Source organism: Rutidosis leptorrhynchoides, chromosome 2, assembly GCF_046630445.1.
Source record: "Rutidosis leptorrhynchoides isolate AG116_Rl617_1_P2 chromosome 2, CSIRO_AGI_Rlap_v1, whole genome shotgun sequence".
Classification (NCBI taxonomy): Eukaryota; Viridiplantae; Streptophyta; class Magnoliopsida; order Asterales; family Asteraceae; genus Rutidosis; species Rutidosis leptorrhynchoides.
The window spans coordinates 103810654-103828251 of record NC_092334.1 but is presented as its reverse complement, the minus strand read 5'-3'; positions in this window follow the sequence as shown (position 1 = coordinate 103828251).

Genomic DNA, 17598 nt, shown 5'->3' with positions numbered 1-17598 from the left:
AAAGTAATGATCTAACAAGTACGTAAAATCAACGCAAACAAAATAGAACAGCAAGAAATCAATATCAAGCAAGTATGTTTAGTTAAGCACTTTTCACTTTCTTATGTTGGGATTTCATATAGGATAGATAATTTCATATCATGCATGTGATTTATAATCTAATCATGTATTCTAGACGCAACTACATAAATTAGCATGCAAAAGTGTCACTCATTCTTATAAATACTTATCAACTGAATTATTAATCTATAACAATTGTGCTAACTGGTCGTCGCAACAATTCACACATGTTGGTTCTCTAATCAATTAGTTTCAGCTAATTGTTAGATAGCATGCAAAACCCTATTGTCACTTTGTTATAAACTACCAATCATATCATATGAGTTGTCAGTTCAATCAGATAAAATCAATAATTAAACATCAAAATTAAATAATACCATGCAAGAGTCGATCTACACTAAACAACAATTCATCATGCAATCTGATCGAATGTAAATTTGTAGATAAGACATGATTAATGTTGAGTGCAAGGTATGAGTGATTAAGGACAACGTGGACCGTGTTTACCGTGAATAACCCTCATTGAGATGATGATCTACGAAAGGGTGATTGAAACCAGTCCACCATTGATGGCACTTGCCGCAACAATGGCCACTAGGGTGGTTGCATAGGATTTATGTTCAAAGAACATACATGTTACCGTAAGCTTGTTTCCTGAATGTAATCGAAACTCGAGTTATACAGAAAACGTTGTTCTTGAATGAATGAGGTTAGAGTTGTATTTATAGTGAAACCCCAACACTAGACATCCTTTAATTTGTTCTAGATCATTCTCGAATAATAATCATGGGAAAGGATCACGATTTAATTAAGGATACATTTGTTTTCGTATGCGCTAAGCAAAGTTGTATGGTGCGCCTTATATTACTTGCAGGATCACTTAAATAAACGTGTGCTCAACACATGATACGCACAAACGTTATGCGCAGAGGTACACTTATCATTAAGTCCCCCAGTTTGATGTTATGTGCACGCCCTAGAGCGTGTGACATTAAACTCTACAAAAAATAGTATCGGCAATTAAACCCCTAAATATTTACATAATATATCTTAGGATAAAATCAATAAACCAATATTCATAATTTGTTTAGCATTAATTGTTGAGCATACGCTTTCAATCAAACGTCTTCTAATAGTGTATATACAACAAAATAATATTACTATACGTATTTAAAATATATGTATAGACAATAATAATTAACAAAATAATATTACTGTACGTATTTAAAATCTATATATTTATATAAAAGAGAGATTTGATTAGGTTACATGTCATTAGCTCTTTAAATATGGCATATTAAGCCAAGTGTATTTTCACATGTCACAATTATTCATATACACCCTTATCAACCTTTAAAATCACATATTTACCCAAGTAAATCATATAATATCATATATACTCAATTTAAATACTAAAACTATCATATGTACCCACTTAATTAATTTAAAAAATTCACTAAACCCAATTTGTACACAATTTAATTCATACTTGATCCGTACTCCTATATACTATTGCGATCATCATAAAAACTACAGACATTTGTTCATACACACATGTTCTATTATTATAGTATATTCATACACACGTTTGTTCATATAAAATCATAAGAAAAACTACCGAACAATTTTTAATACTAATTTTGAAGGAATGGTAACGTATTACTCTGTATTAGTAAATTATACCATTACATAATTAGAGTCAACCGATTTCTAAAATGTGATAGAACTCGAGCAATTTTTTGTTGTTGCATTTACACGCAATATGAAATATATATGTATTTTATAGTCCCATTCTGTCAACGAGACATACTAAAATACTAGAAATGCGTCCTTTTTTAAGAGCTTTCGGCGGAGCACATTGAAAACGGTGACACTTTGATATCGGCCAAAAAGTCACGTTTTTACCCCCGATATTGAGTCCCAAAAGCATAAAGTTCAAAACTTTGTTGGAAAAATAACCGCTTTTCGGTTAAATTTGTAGATAAAGTGATTACGAGGACAATGCAAAAAGAATCAAGGGAATCAGAGCTAAAACGAAGATTCTAGAGCGAAAACGGTGAAAGACAAGAAATCAAGTTACGATCCAGCAAATCAGCAAGCCAAACGGCTTTCCAAACGGCTTGCCAAATGGCTTACCTGTATGGCAAACGGCCTGCCATACGCCCAGATCAAACGGGTATGTCAAACGGGCTGGCCTGAAAAACGGCCTCACCAAACGGCCTGTCAAACGGCTTGCCAAACGGCCTGCCAGCCGTTTGCAGGCCATTTTCACTTCTATTTAAAGGGCTTTTGTCATTCAATTTCAACACACCTTTCCTCACTCTCTCACTACAATACACTTTCTCTCACTAGAGCTTTCAAGGCCTGCTCACCTCCGAGCGGGAAATTAAGTACCCGGAGGCGAACGCCGAAGATTGTAATAGGAGCGGTCTAGAGGATGTCAGCACTTATAATGGTCCAGATCTTGTCTGTAAATGGTGAACGCCTTCGTTAATTTAATGAAGTTATCTTGTTATTTTAAGTTGCTTTCATCTTGCATACCAATCTATCTGTTACAAATGTTTATTATGTGTTGAATACTTTATCTGAACCTTATGCTAAAACCTTGACGGTTTAGAAGTTTAATTTACGGATCACCCTTTCCGCTTACTCACGTGGCTATAACCTAGTATTAGGACCTGATCAACCCTAGGATACAAGGTAAGTAGTTATGTGTGCTTAACGTCACAATAGGAATATAGTACCTACGTACGAATAACCATTTATTCGTCAAAGAAGAGCTGCCCATTTAGGTTGTTATTAAAGTAGGTAATATAGAGTTCAGTGAACACTGGCTTGCTCAGAAGCATGATTCGCGTATGAAGAAACATTTTTGAGATGTTGTAAGATGATCCGGGGTTGAGTAAGTGATCGCAAAGGAGAGACTTCTAATCCAATTGGCAGTGCCTTAGAATATCTAAGATTGCACATCTGTTAATGTTAAGGCATAGCTTAGTATTAAGTGGTGGAATATTGCTTTAGTCAGACTAACTAGGATTAAGAAAAGCTGAGACTTTCCTTTAGGGATATACCACTTTGTTCATGTACCTAGGATTCCATCTATAAGGTCGTTTAAACCCTCTAAGGTTAACGTTGGGAGTAGGGATATCCATCTTATCCAGAATCTTCAAGGCCTAAACTCTTAGTGACAAATCAATTAGGTTCATAGCCCAGTTGATTGAGGTTTAGTGTTTATTCTAGGAAGTTAAACTCTTGCGATAGTTTTCCATCAGAATTCTATTCTCCATACCTAACTATTGTTATCTTTATAGTTATATTACAATTATAGTAGTTAATCTTAATCTATCACCTCTTGTCACTAGGGTTAACTATATAGGTACTTTGGTCCCACATTATTGAGCAAACATACAAAAATACGAACCCGAGTTATATTTACCGCTTACTCGTTAAAAGGAAGACAAGTAGGTGAGTTATAGCTAGGAAACCCCAGCTAAATATAAATAATAAAACTATTACTCTCTTTTGGTAGCTAATTCCGACGTGTCACGACCTAACGACACCGCACAAATAAAACCATCCGTTTTGGCCATATCATAAGTAGAAGTAAGTTTTTGCCGCCGCTGCCGGGGACTTATTTTCTGTCTGTTAAGGTAACCGTTGATTCTATCAAAATATCTGAGATTCTTGAGTGGTGTCTAAGAAAGGCAATTATACACGGACTTGGTTGTTGGATTTTCCAAACAGTCTCCAATTATATTGGAACCAAAAGGATCCTGCCTCTCCGTTGTCAGCCTGGCCACTTGTTTCAAAGATAAATTGGTAAGAAACACACATGCTTAACAAACAGGGAGTTTGTAAGTATATGATTTAAAGTCGCCATTATAAGTAAAGCCTTTTTAAAACTATAAAAACGAAATATTAATTATGGTATTAATTTCTGTAGATTCCAGTTCAAACTTAACCGATTACGAAGAAAGTGCGAAAGGCAGTTGCTCTCCCACAACTTCAAAAACCAGAGAAGTTTTCCTTTATAAAACCAAAACAAATCTAGACCCTGATGAATCTCATCAAGAATTAGTTCTTGATCCTTGTAGTCCAAGAAGCCGGATAACTTCGTCCGACTTAGAGATTTCATTACTTTTAGATAAGTTTTACTCAAATGAACCAGGATTCGACCCTCTTCACGATCCAAACGGGAGGCTCAGCCTTAACGAACTCCTGATTATGGAAGATGAAATGCGAGAAGAATATTCAACTATTTTCAATTATCCAAACTTGTTTGAATTTAATCCCAAAGAGAAACAACACATTGATAAAACAAAAGTTCCGTTTACTGGAAATCTGTTAAATCCTAGTAGAAGGTTAGACATCTATAGAGAATTCATTAGGCACCTCTATTCCTCAGACTTCCTATTCTCAACATTTCAAATCAGTCTGTTAAAAGAGTTGCGTTCTCAAGTTCGTTCTCTTCGCAAACTGTTAAAAGAATGTGGGGATGACATTTTTGTCAAGTATCAGGATGCAGAAATTGATTTCAAATTCGATTTAGAGTAATTCGTCGGTTTTCTACCTCACATCAGTGATAAGGAATTTTCTCAAATTCATATCAACCGTTATGTCGCCACAATGATTTCTGAATTAGAATTTTGGATTGAAAGCAAAAAACCTAACCCTATTTTAATATATGAAGATCGAGATTTCTTCTATTTTGATCAAGCCTCGTTTCTCATCAAAAGATTAATTGAAGTTTTTCCGGATTCAACCAAGGAAAGAATATATCAGAACTTCTTCGCAAAAAGAAAGGAAGTATATTCTGAACTCGTGCAAATCCTAACTATGTCAAAATTTTCATTTACAACTCCGCAAAGAAAGATCATTCGAGAAATATCTGAAAACTTTAAATTTACAATCGGTGATCCTCACTGCGCGGAAGATCTTTTATTTCAAGGCACAGTGTCAAAACTTCTTTTCGAGCTTAATTATCGAGATACCGGACCTAGGGATGAAATTTCAAGCATTAAAAAAGTTAGAAGGGCTTTGGTTAAACTTATGGATGACATCGGAGATTTACAAAAGCGTGAGCATAAAATGTTAAGTTATTTTGAAATATTTTTTCAGTACACTCCGCTGATTTACTCTGGATGGTCAAAGAAGCTTTAAGCTTATCTTTCTTTCCACATCATTTCTGGAACTTAGTTGTGGAACCTGTGTAATTTGTGTTTTTAATAAAATAAAAAGTTTAATTTTACTCCGTCCATTTGTCCTTTTCTTTTAAATTTTAATTTAATTTAATTAATAAATATAACCTGATTAAGATCCGAAGTAAAATTTCATTTTTCTTTTATTAATCTAGTGAAAATTTTAAAATTTTAAAAATATAAAAATTTGCGAGTCGGGTCGGAAAAATAAGCCCGTGAGCCACACAGGCCCAATTTTCTTCTCCTTTTCTTTCATCTTTCTTTTTTCTTTTCTCCTTCCCTTCTTCCTCCTTCGGTCGACGAGTGAGCACACCACCACCACCACCATTTCTTGACCAATTTTCACGATTCAAAGCTCTAATCCACATCTCTCGTACCTCCTAAACGCGTTTCCATCATCAATTTTGCATAAAAGATAATTTTTCACGGTTAAATTCGAGTTTTTACTCGGAGTCATAGTTTTGACTTTTGAGAAAAACTGTGTTTTATGCCCAATTTTGGATTCCTATATGCTTAGTTAGATAATGTGATTGATATGTGTTAGTTTTTAGGTTCGATTGAAGCATTTTGGTTCACTTTTAGCTTTTGATTCGTTGTTTTAGGTTTTAGGCTAGGAATTGGTAAATTTTTTGGAAACTTGATGTTTTGCTAGCTCATTTAGGCTTAGTGACTCATCTAGAGTGCTTAGAAACTAGTTTTGGAACAATTTAGACTTGTTTGCTTGAAAATTGAAGTTTTGGTAAAACTACACTAAATTAGGCTTAGGGTTATTCTTATAGTTAAAACGTTTTTTAAAACTTAGGATCGCTCGAAAATTAGCCTAAATGAAGATATCAGTGACTTGCAAATGAAAATTGAGCCTAGTCTTTGACTTTTCTTATTTTGTACGTTTTAAGCAAAATGAATATTTTTCAGTAAAAATGGTCTTAAACCTTGACTTAAGGATGTTATAGGTAAAGTTTGATGATTAAAAATATTTAAGGTAATTTAAAATGGTCATTAGAATCATTGTATGTTTAAAAATCATCCTACTTTAATAAAAGTTGCTTATTACGACTAACTTGCTATAATTATTATTTTTAGCATTATTTATTGCAATCACGGGTACGCTTTAAATTTTGCTTGAAAATAAGTTTGTAGTAAGATTAGATATTGTTTGCGGTAATTTTGGCTATAATTGACTATAACATGGAATTGGAAAATGCCATTTTTAATGCCCTCATTTCGAATTTTTTTCGAAAAATATAAGCATTTTTCATTTCTAAGTGTTATTATCTTATTATTTTGGAACATAACCTACATTACTTGACTTTTGCAGATGGCCAATTATCTACCAGAAGAGTATGAGTTGCCCCATTACCTCCGCGGGCAAGACAACCCGGCGGATAACGAACCGTTCATGCGGAATTGGATAAACCGACAAAAGGGTGCCAACAAATACATAAACTGGGAAATAATGGAGCAATGTGGTTGGGCCAATGAGCTGAGGCAGATTTTGAGTTTTACAGCACACGGGAAAGTAAACAGCGCATGGCAAAAGCTGTTTGAAATTCATGAACGGATGTATCAGGAGCCGTATGCAGAATTCATGGCAACATGGAGATTTGAAGCAAATGTTGACCAAGAAGAATATAATAGTCATGAATGCATCCATTTTCGTCATCAGAATCAAATGTACCACATGACTCTTGCGCAGTTCGTAATGCATCTAGAACTGTACAAGAGATCACACGTTAACCGGTCTGTGTTTAAAAGAGGATTCACCACCCTGAACAACATCGATCATCAATCTTTCTGGCGAACCTACACCTCCGATAATAAAGCCTGGAGGTCAAGTAAAAAGGCTTCAAACTTCACCAATCCCGTTCACCGCATTCTTCACCACCTCATCGCCAAAACCCTTCACCCGAAAACCCAACATGGCGGTACCATCACCGTTAATGATATGCGCCTAATGCACGCCATGATCAATAACCAAAATATGCAAGTCGCACACCTTCTCGCTCAAGAATTTACCAATGAAAGAAATGCCTCGAGAACAGTTGTGCCGGTTTTTGGAGCCGTTGTCACCAAACTCCTTCGCAGGATGCATGTTTTAGGTAGTATTGAGAGATTTGGATATTTGACAGCAGTCGAGTCTGAAGAGATAGGGTACAAGCTACTGCACACTTTGCAGTACATTCGGATTGAGGACGAGTAGTTAATAGTTACAGCTAATCTGGCAATACCAGACTCGGAAGACCGGACAGTTCCAGGGGTAAGAGTTAGGGGATTCAGGCCTGATACGAGGACTAAAGATGGTCAGAGACGGCGAGGTTCACAGGAACCACGGGATGAGGATGATCCCACCACACAGGGTAGGCCCACTGACACCCGCCGACACTCATCAGTAGGAGAGAGGGATCGGCCGTGCTTTCCACCGTACTATTATCATATGGGGGATCTGCCTGGACATGAGAGTTGGTTTGCTTAGCATGCGATCTTTCAGAATTTGGATCACTTCACACATCATGCGAGCAGACAGCTTAATGTCCCGCCATACCCTCACGAGTATCCGGTGATGTACGCCCACAGAGACCCTAGAGGTGCAGGTTCTAGCACTCAGCATCCACGACCCCCATCTCCTCCACCACAACATCATTTTACCCAGCACACAGTCATTCCATCTCCTCCAAGGGAACCGAGGACAATGGCAGAGGATTTGGCTAATAGCATTTTTGGAAGCACTAACATCAGCACCCACAGAGATACATCCGCTGATGATCAGAACAGTGCGTGGGACCAGGCTGCGAGTCGATATATGGCCTAGGATGTTACACAAGGAATGGGAGGTATGGGCATTAACTCGAATTTGGGAAAAGATTTACAAGAATGGCAGGGTTGGCGTACAGGGCATGTTATTCACACGAGCACCTCATCACTCACGGGACTGATCGCACGATCAGATGAGGTCCAATTCAGAATATCCTCGGGGATGAACACGGCAGAATTGGCACAACAATTCACTACATACGAGGAGATGACTAATGAGGGATAGTCTGCTTTGAGGAACCCAACGAGGCCACACACGAGTGTATCTTACTCTCTTCCCTACCATCCAACTCTGCCATAACTTTCCCTATCTCTGAACTATTTTTATGATTGCTTGTGATACAGTATTACATTATTAAACTATGTTTGTACGCCCGATCTCCGGCATAACTACTTTTATGTTTTTAAGTTTGTATGATAATTAGAATAAAATTGCATGAATAATACGTTACAAACAATCGACGATCGGGATCATACAAGATGGAAGCGGGACTTGGAGCAAAGATGCACTGAGCGAGGATGACGCTATCACAAGAATAGAAGAAACCATAACTGGCAAACCATCCGATTGCACGCCTTGCAACCATAGGAGAGTACTACATCTTCACTGCTTTTTCAATAGAATATACGCAAATTACTATACCACTTTAAACACTAAGTGTGGGATTGGCAATAGCAAATATTGCACATACTGATTCTTGTAAAAATCCTCAAGTGTTTTTAAACTAAATTTCTCACAAAATTTAAAACTTCTTGAACTATAAAATACTAAGGATTATAAAATTCTATAAAAGAACAAAAAGTTTTTTGCTACAAAATAGACAAAAGAGTAAAACAAGGTGAAAAACTTTTTTGCGAAAATCAAACCGAATTTTCCAAAAGAGCATTGCATAACGAAATGCGCGATTCGACCCATTATAATTGTTGTGAGGCACCCCCAAATAAGGCTTTATAAGCGCTCATTGTTAGTGCTTCACTATACTTCCGTTGAGCGCGCAGATGTTAACATATCAGAATCAGAACTTGCTCTTGATCTACATTTTGGAATCACACATTTTTACGAGAACTACTAAGTTAGAACATCGGCTATTCGTGAAGACAAAACACCCCCATTACACTCCTTCATTGCCATCTTCACTCTAAATCACCACAAATTCCATCCACCACTACCTATCCATTCTATTCGTTTCATAAATAAAGAAATAAATCCCGACAAAATCATTCCTTCCGGGAAAACCTCTAAACCGCATTTGAAAATGCGAGCATCCAAGCCAATTATTAAGGAGACCGCCAATAAAAAGAGACCTCGAAGAGAAAAGCAAAAGATAGGTTCTGAGAAAAGGAGCAGAACCAGAAAAAGACTCGAGAAAAGAACTCCTAGCAGTCAAAAAGAAGGATGCTCATCTTGAAATTCCTGACAAAAAGATAAAAGGATCACCGAAAATTGATCTTTTAAAAGAACTCCTATCTATCAAACCCTTCACACCCCAAAAATGCCATCTCTTCACTGTACGAGCTGAGTCCATAACTGAAAATTCTCTCAAAAAAATGATGGAGATTTGAGTCTTGATCAAGCCTATAACGAAGAATGTGAGCATGACTAGCTAAGAGCAATTTCATTTCTTAGAACTATAGGAAACCCAAAACACTTTACTGAATTGAGTGACCCAAGTGAGATAGCCTCAATTATGTAACCTCCTCTCATGCTTGCGGGGAAAAGGTTTGGGAATAACAAAAAGAATAAAACCAAGTTTTCGCTCTTGCGCCTTGCGGAACAAAGACCACTTGATCACTACGAATAAAAATCTTCAGTGTTAAAAGCTCGAAAGTTTGCTTGAGGACAAGCAAAGTCTAAGTGTGGGATATTTGATATCGGCTAAAAAGTCACGTTTTTACCCCCGATATTGAGTCCTAAAAGCATAAAGTTCAAAACTTTGTTGGCAAAATAATCGTTTTTTCGGTTAAATTTGTAGATAAAGTGATTACGAGGACAATGCAAAAATAATCAAGGGAATCGGAGCTAAAACGAAGATTCTAGAGCGAAAACGGTGAAAGACAAGAAATCAAGTTACGATCCAGCAAATCAGCAAGCCAAATGACTTGCCAGTATGGCAAACGGCCTGCCATATGCCCAGATCAAACAGGCATGTCAAACGGGCTGGCCTGGCAAACGACCTCACCAAAAGGCCTGCCAAACGGCCTGCCAGCCATTTGCAGGCCATTTTCACTTCTATTTAAAGGTTTTTTGTCATCCAATTTCAACACAACTCTCCTTACTCTCTCACTACAATACACTTTTTCTCACTAGAGCTTTCAAGGCCTTCTCACCTCCGAGCGGGAAATTAAGTACCCGGAGGCGAACGCCGAAGATTGTAATAGGAGCAGTCTAGAGGATGTCAGCACTTGTAATGGTCCAGATCTTGTCTGTAAACGGTGAACGCCTTCCTTAATTTAATGAAGTTATCTTGTTATTTTAAGTTGCTTTCATCTAGCATACCTATCTATCTATTACAAATGTTTATTATGTGTTGAATACTTTATCTGAACCTTATGCTATTGTTATGCTAAAGCCTTGACGGTTTAGAAGTTTAATTTACGGATCACCCTTTCCACTTACTCACGTGGCTATAACCTAGTATTAGGACCTGATCAACCCTAGGATACAAGGTAAGTAGTTATGTGGTTAACTTCACAATAGGGATATAGTACCTACGTACGAATAACCATTTATTCGTCAAAGAAGAGCTGCCAATTTAGGTTGTGATTAGAGTAGGCAATATAGAGTTCAGTGAACACTAGCTTGCTCAGAAGCATGATTTGCGTCAGAAGAAACGTTCTTGAGATGTTGTTAGATGATTCGGGGTTGAGTAAGTGATCGCAAAGGAGAGACTTCTAATCCAATTGGCAGTGCCTTAGAATATCTAAGATTGCAAATCTGTTAATGTTAAGGCATAGCTTAGTATTAAGTGATGGAATATTGCTTTAGTCAGACTAACTAGGATTAAGAAAAGCCGAGACTTTCCTTTAGGGATATACCACTTTGTTCATGTACCTAGGATTCCATCTATAAGGTCATTTAAACCCTCTAAGGTTAACGTTGGGAGTAGGGATATCCATCTTATCAAGAATCTTCAAGGCCTAAACTCTTAGTGACAAATCAATTAGGTTCATAGCCCAGTTGATTGAGGTTTAGTCTTATTGATTTCTCTGTGTTATTTGTGGTAGTCAAAAGCTGTAACATATTATTTGAAAGACACACATTTAAAATATTTCAAAGAATCAATAACAAAATGGATAATTTTGAACCTTTTAATCTGGTCAACTAATCAAACCCATTACCATTTTATCTAAACTTTTAATAGTAACCGCTATGACATATTGAAAATAGAGTACGAGCTCAAATTAACCACAATTAAGGGGTCGACATGTCCCCTTTAAACGCAACCACATATAGTGTTTGAAAATGTAGATCAAGCGTCATAAAATTAAAATAAGTGACTTATTTAAAACAAATTTTGAGTAGCCGTGCAACGCACGGGCTCAAAACCTACTATATCTATATACAATTATAATTTTAATGAAGTATCTACTATCTAGAGATATGATGGAGGAACTTTAGAACCAAAATAAGATGTCAACAATTACTTAAGTGGAGAGATGGTGGAGGGTCCTTGGAAAGATAAAAGCCTTCACTATATGCCTATAAATTGTGAGAAAGAAACCAAAGGTAATGGCAGAGAAAACGAGAAGCAATACTCCAACTTGAGAAAATGATCAGTCAACATAATGATCCCATCCATCAACATAATCATACACTATATTCATAAATTGATACATACAATCGTTCGGCTCTTTACTGGGTTAAATCTTGTAAAGATAAGTGGCGTAAAACCAATTACATTCAAAGTGTAATATGTGTTACCAGAAAGGGAATCGCCTCCCGATACGATAAATATTCCTCAAACCTTCACATTAACCCAAGCAATATAATCCCTCTCTTGAGTGATACCGATAAGTAAGTTATACGGATACGATGATCACGAACTGTATACGTATCTTTGATGTATCATCATTTGGCGCCATCTGTGGGACCGAAATAAATTTTTTTTACCTACTACAACTTAAACCTCTGTGTTTTACCAAGGTTGGTAGAAAATGATCGGAGAAGCTTCCTATACCCCCAGCAAACCATGATCATGGAAAAGATCCAAGTAGTTCTGAAATACCTTCAGAAAAACCGTTGGAGGCAAACCTTCCTACTCTCGGAACACAAGGAAGTGTACCAGTCCTTGAAGTGCAAGATAACACGAATAAAGAAGATCCAATCATGCAATTTGTTATCCAAAACTTCAGTCAGATTCATGCTATGTACTCAGCCCTTTCATCAAAAAAGAAAGAAGCAACAACAAAGAGGACACCAACACTAGATGATCATCCTATAATTGAACCATGGAATTCATATTTCGAAGAAGCACTTGGTGAGCCGATGCTAAAAAGTGGTGAACGAGATAGTAAATCACTAAAAAAGAATAGAGTCGAAACTCTGCTCGAAAATCAAGAAGGGATTGCCAAGCAAAAACCCGCAAGTGCCACCAACTTTTATAACGAGCCATTCATGTTCAAAGATTCTGAGAGAAACATACTCAATCTGGTGGCCTCCCCATTCACAAAACGAATAAGAGATTACAACTTGTCCGACGAACTCAAAGTACCAACCAACCTAAAAACCTACGATGGGTTATCAGACCCCGATGATCATCTAACAATATTCATGGAGACCATGGATGTGCATAAGTTACCAGAACCAGCCTGGTGTTGATTCTTTCACATTACCCTAAGTGGAGCAGCGATATTTTGGTACGACAACTTGCTACCAGGGAGTATCAATGACTTTTACTAGTTAAGAAACAAGTTTCGCCCTAACTTCCTACAACAAAGGAGGTTTCAAAAAACTCAAGCAGAGATAACTGGAATTCGCCAACGGTCAAATGAAAGCCTAAAAGATTACTTGGACAGATTCGGCAAAAATACATTACACATGACGGATCGATCAGATGGTATGATGACGGGATCATTCATAAGCGGCCTCCGTCCAGGAAGAATCTTTAAAGATCTAATTGCCCGACCACCAATGTCAATGGAAGATCTATTCACACAAGCCAATAACTTTATCAGAGCTGAATAAGCCAATACATAAAATCAGATGCGTAAATCTAAAAGAGGGTCTGGTGATACCAGACAAAACCAAAGTAAAAGAGACAACCCAAGGAGGCAAAGAGACAAGTATGTTCATCGTACATCAAATCGATCAAACGATCATAGTAATCCTAACAAGCCATCTTTCACGCCATTGATCAAATCTCCAGCACAAATTTATGCAATAGCTGAAGGAAAGGCGGCTCCATCAAAGATGTTCACGCCTGCTCATCGTAGGGACCGAACTAAATATTGTGAATTTCATGGAGACCACGGACATGAAACAAACAGATGCATCTATCTTCGGAAAGAAATTGAAGCTTGTATAAGGAATGGTCGCTTGAGTCCTTTAGCCGGCGCATAATAATAATCAAAACCCAGGGATGTCTAGATACATGGATAAAGTAAAGAATCATGTTGAAATACCACAAAATGATAAAGAGAGTTGGAAACACAATGAGATTCTAAAGATCCAGAGGTGCTCCCACACAACGAAAACTAGTGTCATGGAATCGATCCCTGATATCTCGTTTACTAGCAAAGACCCAGTTCCCAAGAATGCTAGTGGTGACTAACCACTACTAATCAAAGCAGACATAGCAGGTACAATGGTTCACCAAATTTATGTAGACGGGGGAAGTTCGACAGAAATCTTATATGATCATTGTTTCCAACTCCTTACTAAAAGTCAAAAAGCAATGATGAAACCACCAACGACTCCTTTGGTAGGGTTCATGTAACATCCCATTTCTTCTTACATACCTTAAGGTATGTATTTAATCGTTAGTACGTTTATATTTCGTTCGTTTACGCGATTAAATGATTTAAAGTGTTAATTTGATGTATATGATATATATATATATATATATATATATATATATATATATATATATATATATATATATATATATATATATATATATTATGCATGTGAATGTATGCGTATAAGTATATGTATGGGTTTTGGTGGTGCTAAGTTGAGTGAGGCCTTATGATGAAGATTAGATGTATATGGGAAGCGTGAACGAAGCGTAAAAGTCGCATAAATCGATAGTTGGTTTAAAGTTGTCGAACTGGTCAGTTGTAGGCATTTGCCACGCCGCGAGGGTCCTAGTCGCGCCGCGGCGATTAACTCAAACCAAGTTCAGGAGGCAATTTAAACAGTTCAAAAAACGTGTGAAATGCCGCGCCGCGGCTTAAGGTGGTCGCACTGCGACCATACAGGCAAGCTGATCTGAATTTCAGTGTTAAAAAGGGTTGGCTCGAGGGTATTTACGTCTTTTTGCGTTTGGATCAGATTTGTGGCTCAAATATCAGCCACTGATGTGTGCGAGGTGGTATATAAAATAGTATTATTTTTACAACGAAATACTATTAAATACGATACAATTTTACTCAAGATATTTATTTATTTATAGAATGGATATGCCTAAACCTTGCTACAACACTTATAGGCAGTGTACCTAATCATACAGTAGTGTAGTTTTTAGTAAGTCGGGTTCGTTCCACAGGGAAAATTAAACAAGCTTAACGCTATATTAGTTTTAACTTATAAAAATACAAATATATATATATATATATATAAGTAATATTATTATTATAAAAGGGGGGTTTTTACCGTTTAATGACCGGTTTGTCGATTTTAAAATTTTAGTCGCAGTTAAAACCTAATGTAAAATATTAAAAATAAATATAACTTAACTTTAAAGCGTAAAGTAAATAACGATAATGAAATTGCGATAAATAAAATTGCGATAATTAAAGAGTACGATAATTAAAAGTGCAATTAAATACAATAACAATAAATAAAAGTGCGATAATTAAAAGTGCAATTAAATATGAAATAAAAGAATTATATATGAAATAAAGGAATTATGCTTATTTAAACTTCCATAATCATGATGTTTGACGTGTTGTTTTTAGTTTATTCCCATGGATTAATTGTCCTTTGTCCTGGATTATTCGATATGTCCATACAGATTTGTCCATAATAGTCCATCAGTCATAAATATAAAGTGCGAAAGTCTTCGTCAAATTATTCTTATTCCCGAAGTCAAATATTCTAACTAATTGGGGATTCGAATTGTAACAAGGTCTTAATACTTTGTTTAATGAATACATCAGGTTATCGACTGCGTGTAAACCAAGGTTTTACTACTTTGTTAATAATTACACCAATTACCCTTGAATGTAATCCACCCCTGTTTCAACAAGTCTATTAACTATTAATCCAGTTCCGTATCCGGTAAAATGAACAATTATTGGTATTTATAGATATCCCGCCCACCGTACCCAGTCAAGCGTATGTGGTTATATATAAATACGTCAAATTATAAGTTTATATATTAAATTAACGAGGTATCGTTTAGTTAATATGAATCCCATTAATAGCCCATAGTCTAATTTCTACAAGTGTCGTTCTTTTATCCAAACCCCAATTATGGTACAAAGCCCAATTACCTAATTTTAATATTTAGCCTAACATCATGATTACTTTGGCTTAAATAAGCATAATAATAACTTAGCTACGAGACATTAATTTAAAAATAACATTAACCATAACTTACAGTGATTAAAAATAGCGTAGCGTTACACGGACAAAATTTCGACTTACACCCTTACAACATTCGCTATCATACCCTTATTATTAGAAATTAAAATTAAAATTAAAATTAAAATATAATATATATATATATATATATATATATATATATATATATATATATATATATATATATATATATATATATATATATATATATATATCTTTACGTATGAATGAGAAGAGAAAAAGATGTGTTTAACATCGATCAAAACCGCAAAATTTATAGGCATGTGAGCTGAAAAGGTGTGCCATGCGATCGCATGGATTTTGTACCTCCAGGCCATGCGATCGCATGGCTTTTGTACCTCCAGGCCATGCAATCGCATGGGGGTAGGTAACAACTCACATGATTTTGTTTCTTTGTATGCCGACGGTTTTTATAAATAAATATAATATATAAATAATTATAAGAATTATTTAAATATTATATTATATTTATGTGCATAGTTGACTTGTAATTTTTAGTCCGTTGCGTCGAGCATTGAGAGTTGACTTTGGTCCCGGTTCCGGATTTTTGAACGTCCTTGCGTACAATTTAATATCTTGTATTTTGCGTTTTGCGTCTTGTACTCTTGTAATTTTGAGACGTTTCTCATCAATAATTGGAACCACTTTGATTGTATTTTGTACTTTTGAGCTTTTTGGTCATTTGCGTCTTCAATTCGTCGAATCTGTCTTTTGTCTTCACCTTTTATTATTTAAACGAATATCACTTGTAAATAGAACAATTGCAACTAAAAGCTTGTCTTTCTTGAGGGATAATGCTATGAAATATATGTTCATTTTTAGCATTATAAAATATTCCCACACTTGAGCGTTACTAGAATCACTTCTTTATTCTTCACACTTTGTACATCAGTGATTTCTATACGGCGGTATGAACAATGGTAGTAACGATGTGGTTTACAGTCCCACATGACTATAAAAATTTAGATCCTTAAGGAAATTGGATCTTTATGAAAACATTTGATCTTTTGAAAATTCAATCTAGCTTTTACCCTAGATAAGTTTTCCGGAATAACCCTTCACCGGTGTTGCAAAATGTTTTTGTGGGTTTGGTGGGTTTCAGAATTGAAAATTTTAGCTCAAAACTTACGGTTTTGTGTCACCCACTTGCTAACCTTGTATTGGGAAAGCAACACGTCCAGTATACTTGCTCTGTATATTACCTTTCGATAAACTACTATCCGGTTGTAAAGGAAAGCGTTGAACAAGCAACTGTTAAGGCAATGTCCCCTGACATGCTTTTAATTATGGTCTATAACGTGTCGGATGCAATTACTATCCTTGGTAGGAGCAATAGTAAAGATCACCCCATAGTTTTTCGGTCTGGCACAAGGTCCTGTCTTTGACCATGCTATGCAACCACCGTTCTTACGGTTGACACCCGATTTGGTTCAGGTGACCTAATGAATTCTGGTGAATTCCTAGGATTTTACATTCAATGGTAATGAATGCATTAAAAATAGGGTTTTCAGAAAATAAATCGGTTTGTAATTTGATCAAAATATTTTCTCGTTCAAGCTCGAGTTTAGATATCATTGAATTCCATGGGTTTGTAATTCTCAATCTTTAAGGTCAATCTCAAGGATTGAGTAATATCAGGCTTAAAAGCTGATTTTTAATCTTTAAGGAGATTATCCTTTCTGGGGGTTTGATTCATTAGTCTTATCAAGCTAATTTGTACGGCACCCTCCCCATTTTACGAGACAGATCCTCTCATGGTTA